Genomic DNA, 19,737 nt, shown 5'->3' with positions numbered 1-19,737 from the left:
CAACCTGAAAGATGCTTCTGTGAAGCCATCTCTGTGCTAACCTGGAGGTGCTGGGGTGGAGGTGGTTTCAAATTTTACACACCTCTGGTATTTCCAGGCTTGAGAGATGGGAACCCTTCTCTAATACATTGTTTAACTCTGGTGTTAGTCCAGCACCTTGAGCTTGCAGTTCAGTCTTCTTCTTTCTCAGGGTGTCTTGTAGCTCAGCAAATCTATAAGCAAGGAAAGGCTTTTGTGTCTATCTCTCAGCTATTTAATGTTAAGAGGATTTGGTGAGACCTGGTTTACATGGTGAGGGACACATCTTTCCATCTGGAGAGGTGTCTGTGCTGCAGGGATCTGCTGGGCAGGAGGCTTGGCAGGGTGGATTGCTGCATTGTGGAGCTCACCTGGCACTTTGCAGAGTCACTGCTGCAGGGGCTGGGTGCAGCACTAGTTCAGACATCCCACCTGTGTGGTCCTGGGAGAATTGTGCAGCTGCCTCCAGCCTCTCCCTCTCCCTCCTCTTCATCCTTGATTTAATACAAAACTTCCTATCAGTTTGCTCTCTGAAGTCATGTCTTTCTGCAGCACTGAGCTGTTTCCAGAGCAGCTCTGAGAGTACAGTGAGGGAGAAGAGAGACCAGTTTGTTATTGATAATAGCTATCTTTAACTCTACAAATATCCTAGTCTCTGAGGATGTGCCTGAGCTGATGGAAGGAAGGTTTATGTTGATCCAGTTTCTGTGCAACACTTGAAAATTGGCAGGAGAGTAATGCAGAAAATTTCTTTCTTCTCTAGGAAAGCAGAGCATGACTCTGCTTTCTTATACCTTCTTCAGGTAAAATGGGGTTAAGACCTGATTTATACAAAAAGAAAGGATGAGGAAGAAAAAAAAAAGACACGTGCAATACGAACAAGTCTAAAGTCCTCACATTATGAGGTGGTTACACAAACTAGCAGGGCAGAGGAGAGAAGAAATGGGCTTCTGAACTTCTGTAGAGCTGAATGTCTATCAGGTGACTGTAATTTTTGCTCTTGCTCCTATAGGGCCGAGTATCCAGACAGGATATGTCACAGTAGTCAAGGGGCTTGTTTAGGTGAACCGAGACCTACAGCCTTGCAGTGGTACAGACAAGGTTGCCAGGCAGCCACCATCTAAAGAAATCATAAGGGACAGAGCGGGACGGCAGGAAACTTATAGCAAAGAAGTGAAACTGTAGAGAGGGAGAAAGTGGTTGAGTTCTGAACTTGTTGGTTTTCTGTAGTATCAGATATCTCTTTTCTGCTTTGGCTGCCAGAGGCAGGGCCCTGAGTTAGAAGCTTTTGACAGATATTGTATGACAGTTGTTATTTCTAATGAAGTTCCTACTTCAGCCCATCAGAGACCAATGGACACTGATTCTCTTCAGTCTCCATTCACATATTTCTTGTACTCGTAGGAATTTGATGGCAAGACTAGTTTATTGTGGGAGGGGGACACTTGTGTATTTAATAAAAATAGGGATAAAATGGGTGTGTAGAGTTAAATCATTACAACCTGTAGACTGAATTTAGTTCTCAAAATTTGTAGAGGTAAGCACCTTTTAAAAAACAGTCAATGTACAAAATTGGTAAAATATGTACTTCAATTTGACACAGATCCCCAGATTATTTGCAAAGAGTTCTTGCGTTATCTGTTATTCTTGGTGTGCAAGGGGTCATTTAAAGCCTATAGTATCATCAGTGAACCTGGACTGCAAGAAATCCACACTAAATTCTGTCTGGGCAACTATGAAGATGGGGAAAGAAATCGGGCATTTCAGATGGCTTCATGCTATGATAACAATGCTTCTATTTGTGCATTTGTGAGCTCTTTGCTGTCTCTGGGTGTGGGGCGGAGGGGGAAGAAAAACATTTCTGTGCCTGTTTGTGGATGCAGTTCAATAGCACAATATATTTAGACAAGTATCTGCTTTTATTGTTCGTGAATGTTCCTTTTCTTTTTTCCTTTTTTTTGGTTTAGTTCATTTTTTTTTGGAACCTTTAGTTCTAAGGATTACATACATACACATATGCTTAAAAGCTCCTTCCCCACTCTATTGCAGTGGAAACAGCTTCATTAATGCACTAATTAATAATCTCCAGCCGGACGTTACCCAAGAAGATCTATGTGCTCCGAGTTAACATGTGTGTGGCTAACTCTGCCAAGTGGACATCTATTATTTTCTCACCTCAGCCACAGAAATGGCTCCCCTGACAGAGGCATTTTGCTATACCACAATACCCAGAGATTGCTGAATATTCATTATATCTGACTGCCAAAAGTGCTTTGCCAGCATATGGTATGGGAGCCAAGAAGTTTTATTACCTCTTGTCTTTTGCTTTGCTCAGAGAAAGTGGTGTGGCTTATATCGTCTATTCAGTTAACTTTCTCATCTGAGCTCCTTCACTTGTGCTTTGCTTTGAGAAGGGGAATACAGAGAAAAACTCTGATTTAGCCTCAGTGCTTTGGTTCCATGAAAGTGAAATTTACAGCCCTGTTAGTCTGCTGGAAGATTGATTAAAGAAGACAAGCCTTTGAACTTTGTTTCAAACAAGAGGTGGTTGTAATAACTCTAATATTCTGCTTTATATTTCCCTGTGTGAGGGAAGGAGGAACTCCATTTACCTCTCTGTCACAGGGAAAATGAGGGATGTAGGTGGCCTGCATTCAAACAGCAGCAGCCACAGATCCTCTTTGTACCACTGAAAATCACATATGGCCATACTGTGTTGCTTAATAAAACTTATAACTAGCTCATGCTTCTTTATGTGCCTCTAGCCTGATTAAGGGTGAGCAGAAGAAATGACCTCCATGTTGCAGGACCATGGTCTATGAAATCCATCTTCTAGGTGAATGTTAATTCACCGGTATTTCCCAGCCCTTCGTGTTTTCTGCTGATGTACGAACATCAAAATAGCTATACAAATACAGTCTGCGGGTCTACAGGTGCTCAGTATTTTCTGTGGTCAACAGCAAGCAAAAAAATATTATATTGGACATGTACATAGTGAGAATTCTTCTGTTATGTAGAAATAAATGCCAAAATCCTGTGGCCAAACAGCTGTGTACTCTTACAGGCTCATGCAAATTTACAAAATTTCACTTTTGCCAAAATCCTCTTTTATTCACTGTAAGAAAAGCAAAAAAAAAAAAAAAAAAAAAAGAAAAAAGCATCTTTGATTGTTATATAATTACTTAAGAATTTATCTTCATATTTGTGGAATATTACTTTAAAAAGCACTTTTTCTTTGGAGGCCCTCTGCCTATGGTTTGAGGGACTTAAGATCAATCCTTTCCTGTGGCTGAATGGGTTCAAACCTGCTTTAATATTTTTAACAGAAGCCTTCCCTGCCATTAAGGTCGGTAGGCAGGATTTTCGTGTGTGTGAATGAAGGCGAGAACTCCCGCTTCAGTACTTGCACTTCACATGCAATACTTAAATATTCAGCGAGGGAAAGAGCACGTCCCCCGCTGTGTAGAGCAGTCCTGCATATTCTGGGCAGCCCAGATACCATATCTGGTGGGCAAGAGCCCTGGAAAATTTGTGGCTTGCTTGTTGATTTGACACATCCTTGAGAAATGTGAATTCAAGTACCATTAGGTAGAAGAGGTAACTGAATCCCAGTCCTTTCCCTGCAGTCTAGGGGAGGAAAGAAAACAATGTTTTAACCTTATTGTCTGATGAATGCTGTCTGTAACACCTGCCTGAAGCACGTGGCTCAAATCACTGATAACCTGACATGCTGTGTCCACCTTTGTGTTAATTATTGTCCTTCACAAATTCTTTTTAAATTCAAGAGCGTGGCCAATGGATTTAGTATTTACATTTCCCGAGATACCAAGAAGTATTTAACTATGCAATTGTGAAGGTTCTGTTGCACTGATCAAAGCATTCTTCACTGATTGCATGATGAGACATTGTATTCTACTTTTCCTTGTGCTGCAATTGATATTTTCCTTCAGAAGGAATTTAGAGTAACAGTAAATATGGGAATAGAGTGACAAATATGTCTTATTTCTTGGATACTCTGCAGAAATACCTTTGTTCAAATTATTACATGCAAGCAATAGAGGCGGGAAGATGTACACAGAAAATAGTACCAGTGGTGGTAGTTATGTGGAGCTACTCTTATAATACTAGTTTAGATCAGGGGTGGTCTCTATTCAAACTCTCTTGATGTTACTGTTGTAAGATAGTAATTTGGAACGATTAAGCCATATTCTACTCTCTGTAGATCCTAGAGTCAAATGTCTTCCATTCACAAAACCATGTCCTTAAGAACTACCTAACAGGTTGTACACGGAAAATCTGTTCTGGCTATGGAAGCAGAACAGAATAAAATATCTGTGTTTCTGGCTACAGGCATCAGAACTAACAGTGAAAGAATTGGATTTTCTAGTTACTTATTTAATGTTTGCCTTCACTATAGTTAGACCCGCTTTGCAAAATAATAGGTTCATGTACTTTGTTTGCCAACAATATTAATATTTCAACATACTATAGCTAAAATATACTTCTTTATTTGTTTCAGTATTAATTTTTTGTATGCAGGTAAATACTGTCCTTAGCTTCATGGTGCTGAAGATCTGCATTTATTGCCCCCTTCCACAATGTATTTGAATTGTTTACATTCATTTTCTGTTTTGTTTTGTCTTTAATTCTCCATTTCCTTTGATGTAAGAAGATACCAGTGGAGGGTTCTCTGTGTATTAAAAGGTTATTTCTATTTCCCTGAGCATCCTGCCCATGTTCAGTGCATGTCAGTAAAGGCCAGGATATAGGTTTGACATAGTGAGAATACAGAAGTGGCTACAGCCCCATGTTTAGGCAGGTTCAGCTACCAGGGTCACTACATAGGGTCTCCTGCTTGAAGCAAGATGCTGGGAAACAGAGCAACATTTGGGTGAAGATAGAAACATGTTCTTCATTACTTGACCAGGTTGAACATGGAGATGGACATGACTGATTAAAGTGTATAAGCCACTCTGTCAAAAAGGAAGACTCTGTACTGCCTGGGGTCAGGCGCTGGGAAATCTAGTCATATTTCAAGTTTCCATTTTAGACAGTTTCCAGCACGGGGAATTTACTGCCATTATGTGGCTTTTAAATTCCAATGTAATTCAGAACTGCACTTGGGACCAAGATGTACCTTTTTTTTTTTTTTTTTTTTTTGAGACAAAAATATTTAACTTTAGAGGGAGAAATGCCGTGCTTGTACCTTTCATGTGCCAGTATATTTTTAGCTAAAGCACAACTATGCTCTCTTTTTATTTTTTTTCTCTTGTCAAATATAGGATTTTTCCCTTCAAAACACAATATAATAATACTAATTTGATGGCATGACTTTGAAAATGGTTTTGGCAAAAGGGTATAGAAATCCTAATGAAAAGAAAAAACAGAGAAATATAAAATGGGGGCAGTTTCCCATAATAAAATCATCACCTCTTAACAGAAAATACCCATTCTGATGCATACACTTATGTTTATGATTCAGAAATTATTTAGGCTTTTATTGTACTCCACATTTTAATGACCAATTGACATTTAACTACCTTGTGATTACTAATGCATTCAATTAAGCTTTTTGTTCCTTCCTTACTTGAACAAAGAAATCCAGGATACAATAACAAAACCATTTCATCTCCTTACAGCAATATTGAGTCTCTTTCAGCTGTATATTAAAAATCAAGTTTATTCAGTGTTCCTATGTGAAATGAAATACAGAATAGATATTTACTAGTTTTTTTAAAAAAGTAATTTAGAAACTTCTGCTTCTTCCATCAGCACTCAGGGGATCTGATTTGTGTCTCTCACTGACTTCATGCCGCTGATTCCAAAGGAGTTGCTCCTCTTTCTGTCTACATGCGAGAAAAATTAAGTTGTTCTTGCTTGTGCTAGAGAAAACATCTTTAGATCTCGCCAGCAATGCTCCCTGCTTGTTCCCAGTCTGAGGAAGGTCATTGAGGTGATGAAAGACACGCTCCTAACTCATGGGTTTGGTGTCCTGCATGGTGTATCTGAGGTGCTTCAGGTGCACTTTGCTCTGGAGCCGTTCAGTGCAGCTGCTTGGATATGGACAACCACCCAATGCTCTGCCAGCTCACCGAGAGGTTTGCTGATCCCCATACCAGCCTTCTGAGGTCTGGCATAATAGTAGTGATACCAGTATTGGTCCCAGGCTTCAAACCCACCTATTGAAAAAGGGGGATCTTCAAGCTTGCAGATCCCCGTGCATATGTAGCCTCAAACCTGGGCTCTTGCACTGCAGTCTGACCTGCAGCCCAGCAGCAGTGTGATTGACACGTAGCTAATAGAGGATTACAACTTCAAAAGGAGACCATGCAGTGGGAACAGGCGAGTGTTTAAATAACAAAGAGGCTCCTTTTTATGCAAATGCCCCAAGCAACAAAAAACAGAGAGAGGATCTCATCTCCTACCCTCTGAGAGTCTGGGAAGTGTAAGGAAATTGCTCCTACATAGAAGCTTTTATTCTCTTTCCTCGCAGCCGTTGTGTGTCCTGCAAGAAAAGCAGAGGAGATAGTGAACACAAGCTTTCCCTGGGATCTGATTCGGAGGCAAGAGAAGCAAAGTAGGAGACAAGGCGAGGACTGGCAATCTACTTCTTTCCAGCCTTCTCTGTCTCCCACTTTTCTTTTGTTAAAGCAGAACTTGATTTATTTGTTCACTTGCTGTCCTGGAGGAGGCTTGCTTGCCTCCAGAATCGGAGAACTGTGTAACTGCAGCAAGAAGCTTCCAAAATCCATAGCAATAATGAAAGAACAGGAAACAGAAAATTGGATTAAAAGACATCTACCACTTTGGGAGAGTCCCTTTGATCTCCATTAAATTGAAATAACCACAGTGCAAGAGGAGAGTGAAAGTGTATGAGTGTCAGAACAGAGGACAAAATGCCATGAGCCTTCGTGTCTTTGATAAAGGCTTTTGTGAACAGCGTGATTGGCTTGTGCCCATGCTCAGGGCACAGGGCTAATTACACCTGATGTAGCATCCAGGTCATCTTGAGTGGGAGGGTCTGTGATGGAGGAGCAGTGAAAGCTGTCTGCAGACCAATTGGTTAACAAACCTGAAGTCCTCTCATTCTCTAAGGGGCACTGGCTCCCTCACTTCTTTTAGGACTCTTAGAAAATATGTCTCTGAGGTAGCTAAAGCCTGGACTATTGCTAAAAATTTAAGCCAGGATCCATGCACGCAAAAAAACTTCTGTCTCAGCTGGGAATGTGCTGCTGCCCCCCCTCCCTTTCAGCATCCCTCCCTTCACCTATGGCAGGAGGAATTTTCTTCTAGGTTCTGTCTATAGCTGCTGGGTTTGGGGAAGGAGGACTGAAGGGTCAGAATAAAAACACAAGGCAAGAGCAAAACTTTCTCCGCCTGACCTCTGGGCATCGCAAGTTTGACACTGTTATTCCTCAAGTTTTTATTCTAGCAAGGGGCAGCGCTGTGAGCCACTGTCCTTCCCACACTGCTGCTCGTCATTGGAAAACTCTCTGTACCTCCCCCTGATAGAAAATCTTATCTGACTTGACAACAGCTGATTCATTTACGAGCTACAAAACCAACATCAACATTCTGTTGATGAGGGAGGAGAAGATACTACACTAGGAAGATGATAATCTAGAAAGATGTTTTTCTGCACGGACAATTTTGAGGTTTGATTTTTGGAAAGGAGCAGGAAGAAGTTACTTTCATAGTTGCAGAGGAAGGTCCTGTGAACTGGCTGTTGGAATTTGTGTAACTCTTCAGGTGCTTCCAAATTGCAGATTTTCTGCATATTGCTGGTGGGGAATTGTCCCTCCTTACATGTGTGTACCAGAACTTCTACAACATGCTTTTTTGGAGTAGACCCTCTTATTTACTGTCTGTTTGCAAAGTCTGTAGCACAACAGGATTCTCTGCCAGCTGTCCCGAAGATGTTATCTCTGTAATTAATCTTACTGTTCTGCGTGCGTGCACTTGAAATGATGCCGGGGTGGGGAGAGAAATTAATCAGTCTCAGTAAAATCCATAGGCGGAGATCTTCAGTGCTGCCAGTTCCTATGTGCATTCCAATCCCCTGGGCATCTTTGATAATCTCAGCATGTAATTATTATCAGTAAACATTTTGCTGTTGGGAGCAGGTGAGTGCAGCTAGAAGGAACTGGCATGTATCCAAGGAATTTATATGCCACCTTATTATCATAGTAACTGAATCAGGGAATAGATGGTGTGGGTTTTTTTATTATGTTTCACTACTTCGGCGAGTGAGACACATAAAAGTCCATCATCTAACCAGAAGTCTCTGCTCATTTGAGAATTCAAATAGAAATGTACCATATTCTAGTCCAGTACCTAAGATACACCTTTCTTCTCTGTTGTTTCTTCCCTCCATCAAGGGAGTGATGGATGATTTCAGTATGTTGTGGGGTTTTTGTGTGTTTGTTTTATTTTTTATTTTTTTTAATTTTTTTTTTTTACAATCAAATTTTTCTTACCCTTTTTATATTAATCCATGGTATTTCCAGACATTAATTTGTTTCACTGTGATTTTGATTTGCAATAAAACAGTATTTTAATCTGACCTCATGGTTTGGCCGAAATTAGGGTCTTCAACAAAAGTTTTATTTGTAATTGATTTAATGATATGTCCATGTGAAAACAGAAAAGTGGAAGTAAAATAAATGAGTGAAATATCAATGTTCCAAAATAAAATTAAAACCCAAAGCACAAATTCCAAAAAAGATTCAGTGTTGTTTTTTTTTTGAATGAAACGGATATAATATCACTGAAACATAGAAAAGATTTTTATGCAAATACCTTTCCCAAAGTGAATCTTTTGAGATGAAAAGGTTGCAGTAAGTGCTGTCTGAGACCAGCTAAAACTAAACTCCCACAAGGTAGACATAAAAAGTAGCAGTAATATTTTTATCGGAATAACTACAAATCCTCATACAAAGCTGTTGGCATGCAAAAGTTTTGAAACAGAGCAGAGATGAATTTAAACAATGAAACTCTAGTACTAGTACTCTTTACCTCGTTCTGCCATCCTCTCACCTTGTAAGCCACTTCCATGAAACCTCATCTCTTCTGTTTTTGCAGCAATGAACCCCATAGGAAAACAGAATGGAAATTAATCTGATATAACTTGGGTAATTGTGTCCCATCTCGATTCCTCCACTGTTCTCAGCATTGTGGTGTCTGACTGCCCCCCAGGAGTGCACTGAACAGTGTGACTTGCATCTGGCACATGTTTGTTCTCTCATTCCCAACTCAGGGGAAATAATTTTCAGTTGAGTGATTTGTTAGGAATTATTTTTAAACATGTGCACATAGGATGCTAAACATTTGGTAGGAAAAGGCCAGGCCAAACAAATTTCTCTTTGAATGGAGGAAAACTAAGCTTGTGAGGGTTATTATGTCTCGTTAGAGTTAATCCCATAGTGATTAGGCAGAGCAGATTACCTATACACATGATGTAGTGTTGCTAACCACAGCTACAGTGAACACTTCAGGAGGCTGTTGGGTGTCATGGTTGTTTGTCGTTGAACTTGAAGTTAAGGACTAAGATCTGGAGACTGACCTGCGCTGTCAGAGAGAGACCTTGGATGTGCTTGTGGCAGCCCAGCACTACCAACAGGAGCTGCTGTGGAGGGTTGTGATACTTCAGTTGTGGTGGCAACCAGGAACAATCCATCTGGTCCTCTGCTGGCTTTGGAGTTTTAAAGTGCCATGGTGTTCCCTGTTTCTGCCTTGCTGCATCATTACTTCCCAGTGGCATCAGGACATTACAGCAAATGACGGGGAATTTTTGTGTTAAAATGTTTTGACCATCCTTTGAGCTCCACTTGTTGTTTAACGTCTTCCATGAACCATTTCCACACTGGGCCATGGCAATGCACCACCAGCAGATATGGGTGCGTTTTTTTAGAGTAATCAAAATGCTGGAATTAATATTTATTAATTCCTCTGGTACCTCCTTGTAGGGGAGTTAAAGGTCACAGGGATCTCTTGGATTGTGTAGCATGAAGGGATGGTACTGCTGTCCTTGTTGGGTTCTGTGAAACATTGGATGCCCAACTTTAAAATGATGTCGACTTCTGGGGGCTTTTCCCTAAAACAGGCTTAGTTCCCATTGGATACAAAGTGGACAAGTCATGGGTATATACAGGATTTTGTCTGAGGCTGTTTCTTGTAAGGCTGAATGCTTTCCAAGCTCAAGAGAAAGTGTTAGTCCCTTTCTTTTGCTCTGTGACTTTTATGCATTCACATGGACATCTCTGTTCTTTATCCTGTTTTCCCAGCAGCTGGAAACAGGTGAGGGGGGGAAACCAAAATTAGGAGCTTAATCTCAAATGCCCTTTCAATATGACACTTTTCAGTAAAAGCTCTTATAGATGTTATGGACAATAACATATCTTTCTTCAGGCTATTGACTTTCCTAACAAGAGCAACGCAGACCAGTGTCCTTCCTTCAGAAACCCCGGAGGCCATTTAAACACCATCCCCTGGGAGGACCTTGTTCTCATCTGGGCATGATGGTTTTCTGAGTAATTTAAGTTTGTCCTTATTCAGTTTCGTTGCTGTCAGGGCTGCTACTCAAAACAGAACTTTTATGTAGCTGAAAGTCTCTCGATGCTCAACTGGCAAGAGGCAGACTTATGCCAGGTATTTTTAAAAATATTAAAATGAGTTAATTTCAAGACAACCTTTCTATATGAAGTGCCGTTCAGGCAAGTAGTTTCTTTTCTGCTTGTGCTCTTCCACCTCTTTCTATATCATCCTGTGCAAGCACCCCTCAAAATTCAGTGTGGCTGGATAATATGTAGTCATTAATTCTGCTTTCAGGTTCAAAGATATCTTCAGTGCTGAGGTTGTGGTAACCTCTCTGTGAGGGTTCTGAAAGTAATTTATGACAGTTTAATATGATTAATTTTCTTCTGTTCAGTATTTTTTAAAGGATGGTTTAACAATTTTCTGGTAGTTTTTATAGTGATACTTTGTTTTGTTCTCTGTAATGTTTATAATATGCTGTATTAGAAAACTTGATGTTTTGTAAAAATGTGACGTTTTGTAGAGAGGCTGGTTTGGTTAGAGTCTAAATATATCTCACACTGAAGGTAAAACAGATTCAGGTTGTTAGGAGAAGAGAGGTTATTTTCCTTGCACAACAAAAGTGGCATCTTGAGTAAATTCTGGGATACCCCGAGAGCCCTTCTTGAGCTCAGGGCACCGTGGCTTTCCTTGCCCTCTTACTGTCCTTACGGTTTACTATCACTTTTTGGTTGTTGCTCAGCTTGCCTCACTGGTGACATCAAATCCAGCTGCTGCTGAGCTGAGTGTGAAGGGAAAAGAATACAACTGGAATAAGTTGTATGATCTGATTAAGCTGTCCCTCGATAGCAAAGCTCTTATTTTCCTCTGTGGTAAAAGACAGGAGGGTGGAAGACAGAAAAAGCAGTGATAGCTGCAAAGCTGAGTGATTTTCCAAATGTTTCTGAGAGATCAGCTGCTTTGAGTGAAAAAAAACAGAGAACAATTTCACAGTAAAACTAACTTAGTTCTGCACACTACCATGAAAAATTGTCACGTACTGTGATAAAAATTGTCAAGTTTGTTTCTTGGTGTGCTTGGCTAGTAATGCACTGTTGTCCGTCCAGTCTGTTGGCTTTGGAGTTTTTGCATCATCCTTAGTAAATGACCTACAACATCCATAACAATTCCCTGAAACAAACTGGGGATTAAGCTGGCTCAGGGAGCGTGTGGGTCAGCACTGATGTGCACTGTGCAGTGAGAAGGTGCCAGGAACTGTCTTCCTAATACATGCCTAATGTCCTGGGCTTGGTCTAAATCTCCAACTAAACTTGTTATGAGGGTCTGGCCCCACTTTCAGGACTGAACCTGCACTGTATTTTCTTTTCAGTGGAAGTATACATAAAGCCTCTTTTCTCTCTGGCCAGTTCTTGTGGGACAAGTCCGATTTGGGTATCTTTGAGATTCTTCCCTTTTGGAATGTGTTTTAGATTACTCAAAATAATTCAATCTACATGTGGTCAGCCTCTGGCTTCACTAGGAAGCTGTGCCAAAAAAATACCAATGTGCCAGTTTACTTATTTAGCTGAGACCTTGCCTTGTACCTGTGAATCTATTGTACAGTTGTTCAAATGAAAACTCCCTGTTCTTGCTTTCTAGGCTCTCCATCCTTCTACTCTTGTTGATGCTGTTGACCTGGGTTCCTTGTGTGCTCCTCTACATTCTGGCAAGATGCAAAATTTGACTTCTCTATTGTCTCCAATGAGAGGCTTCTCATATCCATGAAAAGATCCCTCCAGTCCTGGTAAGTCTCCTTCCTTTCAGATTTAGATCCTTCTTAAAAAGTCATAATATCTACAAAAGTATATAGGAATATTCCAGGGAAACTTACTTTGGAAATGGTAAAACAAAGTGGTTTTCACTCATTCAACATTCTCTTTATTGAATTGAAGGGGAAAAATAAAGAGTAGAAGAATTTTTAGCTTCTTGTGTGAAGCTGGAACCAAGTGGAGATGTCTAACTTTAGTGCATTAGAAGTGAGGACTAAAGCTCTAAAGAGCAGTGACATTGTGCAAAAGATCAAAGTGAACATGAGAATTACTTGCAAATCACCTTGTTCCCTTGATGCACTAGCAAAGCAGCAGTGAGCGCTGCCCTGGTGCAATATCTAGAGGAGCCTGGATGGTCAGGGCTGGCTGAAACGCCGGTTCCCTCCCTCCCTTACACTTTTTCATAAGGGTCACCTCAGAGGGTTACCCAGAAAAGAGCATATAGGCTTTTGACTGGAGACAATTTCTTCTTAGTGTTGGATGTACAAATACTGACTTGCTGAGGAGAATGTTATATGCTTGATGTCTGAGGCTGGTGTTGGTTTCAGCATATTTTCTTTATGTATGATACACAGAGCTGTAGAGAGCTACTGATGTGAACTGCCTGGGCAGCTGCCACTGAGCTCATATACCTGTCACAGCTTCACATAAATTCTATCAAATATGCCAAACTGTCAGCATTAAAGAATCCCCTGGGCCACCTCTCAGAGGGTCCAGCAATTTCTCTTGGTTTAGGGTTTTGCCTTGCTGATTTCTGAAGATGAGAGTTTTGTTTAAAGATTTTCAGCAACATCTGAAACTCTCTTACATTGAACAGAAGTGGCAAAGTTATTAACCCTGAGTGGGCAGAATTTGCATTTTAACAAATGAATTAAAATAACATGTTTTGATATATTAAAAAGTTCATGTAATAAAACTGCAGTTTCTGTGCCTGCCAAAGCCAAGAACTGTTCAGGCATGGGAAAGAATGAGAGAAAACAATCATACAACAACCAAACTAATGAACAACCCCCCTAAAAAAAACCCCACCAAAACAAAACCAAACAAAAAAACCCCAAACCCAAACCACAAACAGAAATCTAACCCCACACACAAAAACCCCAGTGAAAAACATTCAAGCCTCAAAGAAATACTAGGAAAAGAGGTGAAAGACAGCTGCCTAGGATACCCATGAAAAAAATGGTTTTAATCCCCTGCTGGTGCTGTTTCCTTAGAAAGGGAATACATAGATAAAGGAAAGGCTGCATGGATAATGTGCTTGGTTGCTGTAACCCTCAGCTTGGGGCCAAATGCTCACCTTACAGGCAGGAAATAGTGCTGTCTTGCAGATAGCAGGATTTCCTCTATGTCATGCATCTCCTCTGCAGATCTGCTAGTGCTTTAGTGGAGGAATATCAGCCTCAAATTTTATAGAAACGAGGTAGCAACAATCAGACAAACATACACAAGGAAGTAGTGTAATGGACTTGGGAATTGTGTAGACTTGGGAAAATTTTATAGCTGAGAAAAATCTGTAACTGATGGGAAAATCTAGAAAGAGTTTGGAAATGGTAGCACCAGCTTTGTACTGCTGAGATAAAGTTTGCAATACAGCGGCCTTACGAAAATCTTCAGGATTACAGCATTTGTCCTTATGCAGCAGTATGAGAGTTTGGATGGTGGCCAGGATACCATCTGCAAGGGTCCAACAAAAGTCCCATACACTTCATAGAACAGATTTCACTCTCCCCTCACTCCCCAACAACTGTTCCAGCCAAGTGGGAGTGGAGGAATTTTATAAGATTAGCAGGCTACAAGCAGAGAACTAACATTGTCTACCTTCAAATGCCAGGGGTATAATCTCTAAATTAAATTTACATGATTTATCACATCTAGGAAGACTGGTGAAACAACCAGAAAAAAATAGAGGAGAGGTGAGGCAAAATGCTAGCCCTTGGGCTGGAGGGGATTTTTCTCATCGGGAGTAACACGCAAAACTCAGACCACTGAAATAGGATTAGTATTGGGTCCCCAGATGAAATTGTTCTGAAACACAAAGGTTTTTAATGTATTCTATCAAAATCCAATATCTCAGGATGGTGACCCATCTGTTATCACAGAGAAATCAGTTGAAAAGAGCATTAGAAGTTGGAATTTGTCCCCAGTGGGAGAACTTCACTGAGTCATGGTGATGTATGGGATCTGTGCAAAGAGAAGAGAGAAAATATTCTCCCTGTGATTTATCTATCACATAATCGCCGCCACTTTCCACAGCGTTTCTATTCTGATGGCTGCAGACAACAGCAAAGAGAAGTTCCTGCTGACTCCTTTGCAGTCTGATTATACTGGGGTTTTAATGGTAGAGGAGCTTTGTCAGGATGGTAGAAATGTGTTTGAACAGCAAGGGTAAACTAACATATAAGATAAAGGCCAACAGAAGCTGACCTTAGAGAATAGCGGATTTGATACATTTTATTCACTTGATACCTTAATGTACATAGAGGGATGGTTTGGTTAAGCATCTCATGTAGGTTGCTTCTTCACAGCCAGCTTTCAGGGGATCTAATAAAAGGCATCATGCAAATGTAAATCCGTGGAGAACAAACAGGGAATTTGGGCTGTGCAAGACCAGGCTGCTTTTGGAACAGCATGGGTGTACAACTAGGTTCATTCTATGGGTCACAAAGAGCTAAAACTACATTTGTCTGTGTAGCTAAAATAAGAACTAGACCTAAGACAACTGAGTAAAACTAATTTCCAGTAAGAACAAATTCATAGGATAAGGGAAAGCCTGGGAACACACTATCCTTTGCTCTCAGCATTGTGGTGTCCAGTAGAAAAGTACAGAGAATGCCTTGCTTACTCTGGGCCCTGAAGCACGATTGTGATGTGCTTTTCTTTCTGCAATTGCTGAGCCTTTGGTGCTCACAATAAAACTCACTCTGTCTTTCCTTCTGTGATCCCCGATACCGTCACTTTCCACTGCTATTTAGGAATAGAGGCAGTTTGCCTTCATCCAGCTGTACGCCTCTGGTTTTAATTTGCTGATTCTGAAGTAACATCTACAGCTAAGACAGGAATAAAGCCACATCCTGCAAATTTATCCCACATTTTGCAAAGAGACTGATTAAAACTTTGTTGTTCCTAGGAAATCTGGGCACCTCCTAAGACAGAGATATGAAATGGTTTTCCCTGTTAACTGCTGGGATCTTCTTAGGAATCCTATCATATTTCATTTTTATTATCTGTTACTAGAATTACCCAGGTGGCTTATTGAAGAACACTTGCAAAAAAATGTAGCATTGTTCTTTTATCAGGAATAAATTAAATTTATCTCATAACCCAATCACTCCTTCTGAAATTACTATAGATCCATGCAAAGAGGAATCGAAGATAATGTATTTTCTTCATTTATTGCATTTAGCATTCATCATCTTTCTTTGCACTTTTCTATCTTTTTTTTCAATACAAAACACAGGTGTTTAAGGGTTAGTAAAGACCATCTTGGTGGGGTTTTTTTTTTGTTTTGCTGGTTAGCTGAAGTTGACATGTAGCCAGCCTCACATACGCATAGTTTTTCTTTAAGCTTGTTGGTGTGGTGCTGCTCCAAGGAGACACCACATTAAATTCATGTTGGCAAATGTTTGTCACCTTCTAGGGAGATCTGGGGTGATTAAGGTTGCAATTTTCCTCACTTCATCCCTCTGAGCACACTTGAGCCAGTTCCTGGCTTCATGTTAACAGGCACTTTCACAGGTAGCCAGGATTACTTGCCCTCTAATGTGCCTTTCTCTTTTTCTACTGTTGAGGGAGCCTGGATATGACAAACCTAGGTTACACACATCATTTTTTGATGTTTAAAATGAGATTAATTCTATCCTCAGTTCATCCAAAGCTATTTATTTGATATTTTTTTTTCTTCCCTGGCTATCTCAGAACAGCTCTCCCCTGCCCAAAGAGACTCTCGCTCAGTTCCTCCAAGGCTTGACCTTTCCAGAGATTTTTCATTTATGCCAGCTGCTTCACACTTTTGCCACAACCCTAAATAGTATTGTACCACCTCATGAATTCTCATTAGAGTTATGTTTCACCTTTTACAAATACAGGTCATGTTTGTCCAATGCTTCTGTGTGAGGTGCCAAGCTGCCAAATCAATATTGTGTTGCCTAAACTCCTTTCTCACAGCAACATCTTCAGGGCCAATCTATTGATTGTCTGGAGTGTGACAGTGAGGAAGAGGGAGGACACATGGAAACTCTTTCTTTGGCTGGGACACCGGTACTGGAAGAGCCTTGGTGCAGCTGAATGTCTCTGGAGACACAAAGATGTTGCTGGCTGTTGAAGACAACTCGCTCCAGCTTGTCCTTTTACTGTCCTGGCCTCTTCTTGAGGCCACCAGGCTGAGGTCTGCAGTGCAGTCAATTCATTAGCTCTGTGTGTGCTGTCTGCTCTGCCAGCACTAGGTGATCTTACACTGAGAAGGGAAAAATATTCACTGTAAACCTCACCCAGAGCATCACTGATCTGGAAGAGCAACTTTCAGGAAGCAGGCGAACAAATGGTTTATCACAAGGCAGTTTTGACCCATGCCAGGATCTTATTAAATGCCTTATTTCTTTATGTCTGATTGTGCGTAGCACTGAGAAACTGATCACAAGGCATTGATGTATTTTTTTTCCCATCTTGCTTTCTATTACCTGGGCCACAGTGAGAAAGTTTCAGTTTTTGAAAACATATTAGGGAAAGCCTGAGAGGAAAGGAAATATGCAGTCAGAAAGGTGATGTGCTTTGGCGCAGTGTGGGCTAGGTGGCTCCTGTCAAATAATGGAAATTATTTATTTGGACTCTATTTTATTTACTTATGGGGCTGATGCAGCTGTGGAGAGTCTACTGGTCCCTCACCAACAATGGACCTGTGTGTAGGCAAGTTCTGGTTAGTTCCCACAGAAAGAAGTAAAATACTAATAGTTTTTAGTTGGAACACTCATTAGCTGCAGCTCCCTAGGCACAGAAGAGATCCCTTACCCCTTAGAAACTTCTCATCAAAAGCCAATGTCTCACACCCCAGGCTCAGCTCACCAAACTTTGGTCCTGGACCTTCTATATGAGCCTCCAAACAACCTCCCCTCTCAGCCTGAAGAGTGTGAAAAGCACCTGTCCAGGGCTGGGACCTCAGTGGAGAGAATCATCCTTTGGAGACATCTCTCTCCTCTAGGGAGGGCCCAGGGTGACTAGTTACCACTCTCTAATTTCAGCATCCCAGTTAGATCCCTCCATATCTGTAGGGTGAAGCTCTGTCTGGTCTCCCAGAAAGGTAGTGGTAGTTAATGAAGGATGTGGGATTTTGAACATTTTACTGCCACGGGTGGGAAGAGGGAACCTCGTAATTTCCACCTCAAGAAGAAGTTATCCCTGTGTTATCAGGATAACAGCATGCTTTGTCCCCTAAGGGCTTCAACTTCACGATGGGAAAGTAAGAAAACACTAGATTTTGTCTAAAGGAAAGCTTTGAATCTGCAAAATACTTGTGAGGCAGCAAAACTTGCAAAGGGCCTGGAATAGGGCTGATTTACAACTGCTTTGTGGGCGTAATTTTCTCTGCTTTCTGGTCTTGAGCTTTATTTGCTTTGGGAGAATACCATTGTGTGTGTTTTAGTGTGACATTTACAATTTTCCTCACGCAAATTGGCCCAGCAGCAGCCCAGGGACAGCAGACCATGAGCTTATAAGGGTTGACAGGGAGGGTGTGCAGTGAAGTCAATATGGGGGGTATGATTTCTTCTCCCTGCAGGGAGGGAACTGGATCAGTTGCTGTGGAAGGATGCTGTGGAGATTTGGTGCAGAATTATTTTCTCTTTGCTTCAGTTCCCCTTTTTCTCAGTAAAATCAAACTACTATTTCGAGGCTGTGCTGCCCAGCTTCAAGCCTCCAGGTATTTTTTTCCACTGAATTATGCTCTTTAGTTTATTATTTATTTATCTGTTTGGCTATTTTTAAGAAAAACTGAGAGAATCCAGATCCTCTCACAAATGTGAAAATCATCTGATATAATTTTGTTAAAAAAGAAAAAAGGAAGAGAAAGCTCATTTTGGAGCAAAACTTCAATGTCTCTCTAGAAAAAAAAGAGATTTTGAAAGGAGTGAAAATGAGGTTCTGTAATGGGAATTGATTTTTTTTGAGGTTCACCATGGGGTGTACTCTCGAGTCCCCATGGCAGTGTGGGTTAAGAAGACACAAAAGTATTTAGTACTGCACTACTACTGGCTGTGGCGGTGTTAGAAGCAACAAACCCACAGTGCAGCTGCGTGGGTGCAGTATAAGGTGAGATACTGCAATTTTCCAAAGAGGTGGAGATGCTGGTTCTGCCAGTATCTTGAAGAAAGGTAAACTATGCAGCAAGAGCTGGCACAAATTCTGTATTTGGCTACATATGGCACTGATTTATATCGGGAAGGAGTTCCATGCAGTGAAGCACTGTAGGGAGACTGTTGCTTGTAATTTACTCATTGTGCCAAAATCCCATGTAGTCTCTTTTTTTTTTTTTTTCTCCCTTCCTCTCCTTCACTGAGCAGCACTAAATGCTGTTTGCCACTGAGGACATTCAAACTAATTTCTCAAAAGTGCTGATGAAGCAGGACACACTTTTATTGCTGTCATAATATCTCTCAAGCTTGCTTCCTTGATTGCGTTTGTAAAACACCAACCTTAATAAGTTAAAACCCCAAGGAACGGTTGGTGCAGACAGTAGCCCCTGAATGACAGCCCATCTGCTTGCGTGTCTTGCAGGCCAAAATGTCTTAATCACAAGGCAGTATTAAGCTGAGTGCAGAGCCTGGCAGGAAAGCTCAGCTTTGCTACATCTACTGCTATGCTCTTGCCCCATTTGATCCCATGGTGCCTGCCAAGGTAATTGGCACACAAGTTGTGTTCCTCCTGCTGGGACACTCTTTCATTACGCAGCATGTTTCCTGCAAGCGAGGAAATGTGCTCTTTGCATGTCAGCTTATTTACACGCTGGTGAAGGACAGAGCTGGATGGCTGCCTCCTGAGGAAGGGTGCGTGGAGTTAGATACAAAGCTTATACAGCAAGGGGAGGCAGGGCTTGGTAAACAAACCACTGTAAAGCAAGAAGACTGCTATCCCTGAAGCCCATCTTTACCTACCTAGGAGACTGAAAGATTTTTCAGCTAGATACCCTCAGTTCTATGACAAGCAAAAGCTGCAAGTTTGAGAACCCCACTCTAGACCAAATAATCACACATGATGAGTCTGGAAGACTCCCGAGGCATGTAGACCAACATCCACATGTTACCCAAGAGTGAATGCACACACGTCCTGTTATCCAGCAGTCCGGGCTGCCAGTGTCTGGGAACAGCCACCTGACCCCCACCCAAAACAG

The sequence above is a fragment of the Streptopelia decaocto genome (assembly GCF_964273445.1).
Source record: "Streptopelia decaocto genome assembly, chromosome: 12".
In the NCBI taxonomy this organism is placed as follows: domain Eukaryota; kingdom Metazoa; phylum Chordata; class Aves; order Columbiformes; family Columbidae; genus Streptopelia; species Streptopelia decaocto.
Note: the sequence above shows the minus strand (reverse complement) of the source record.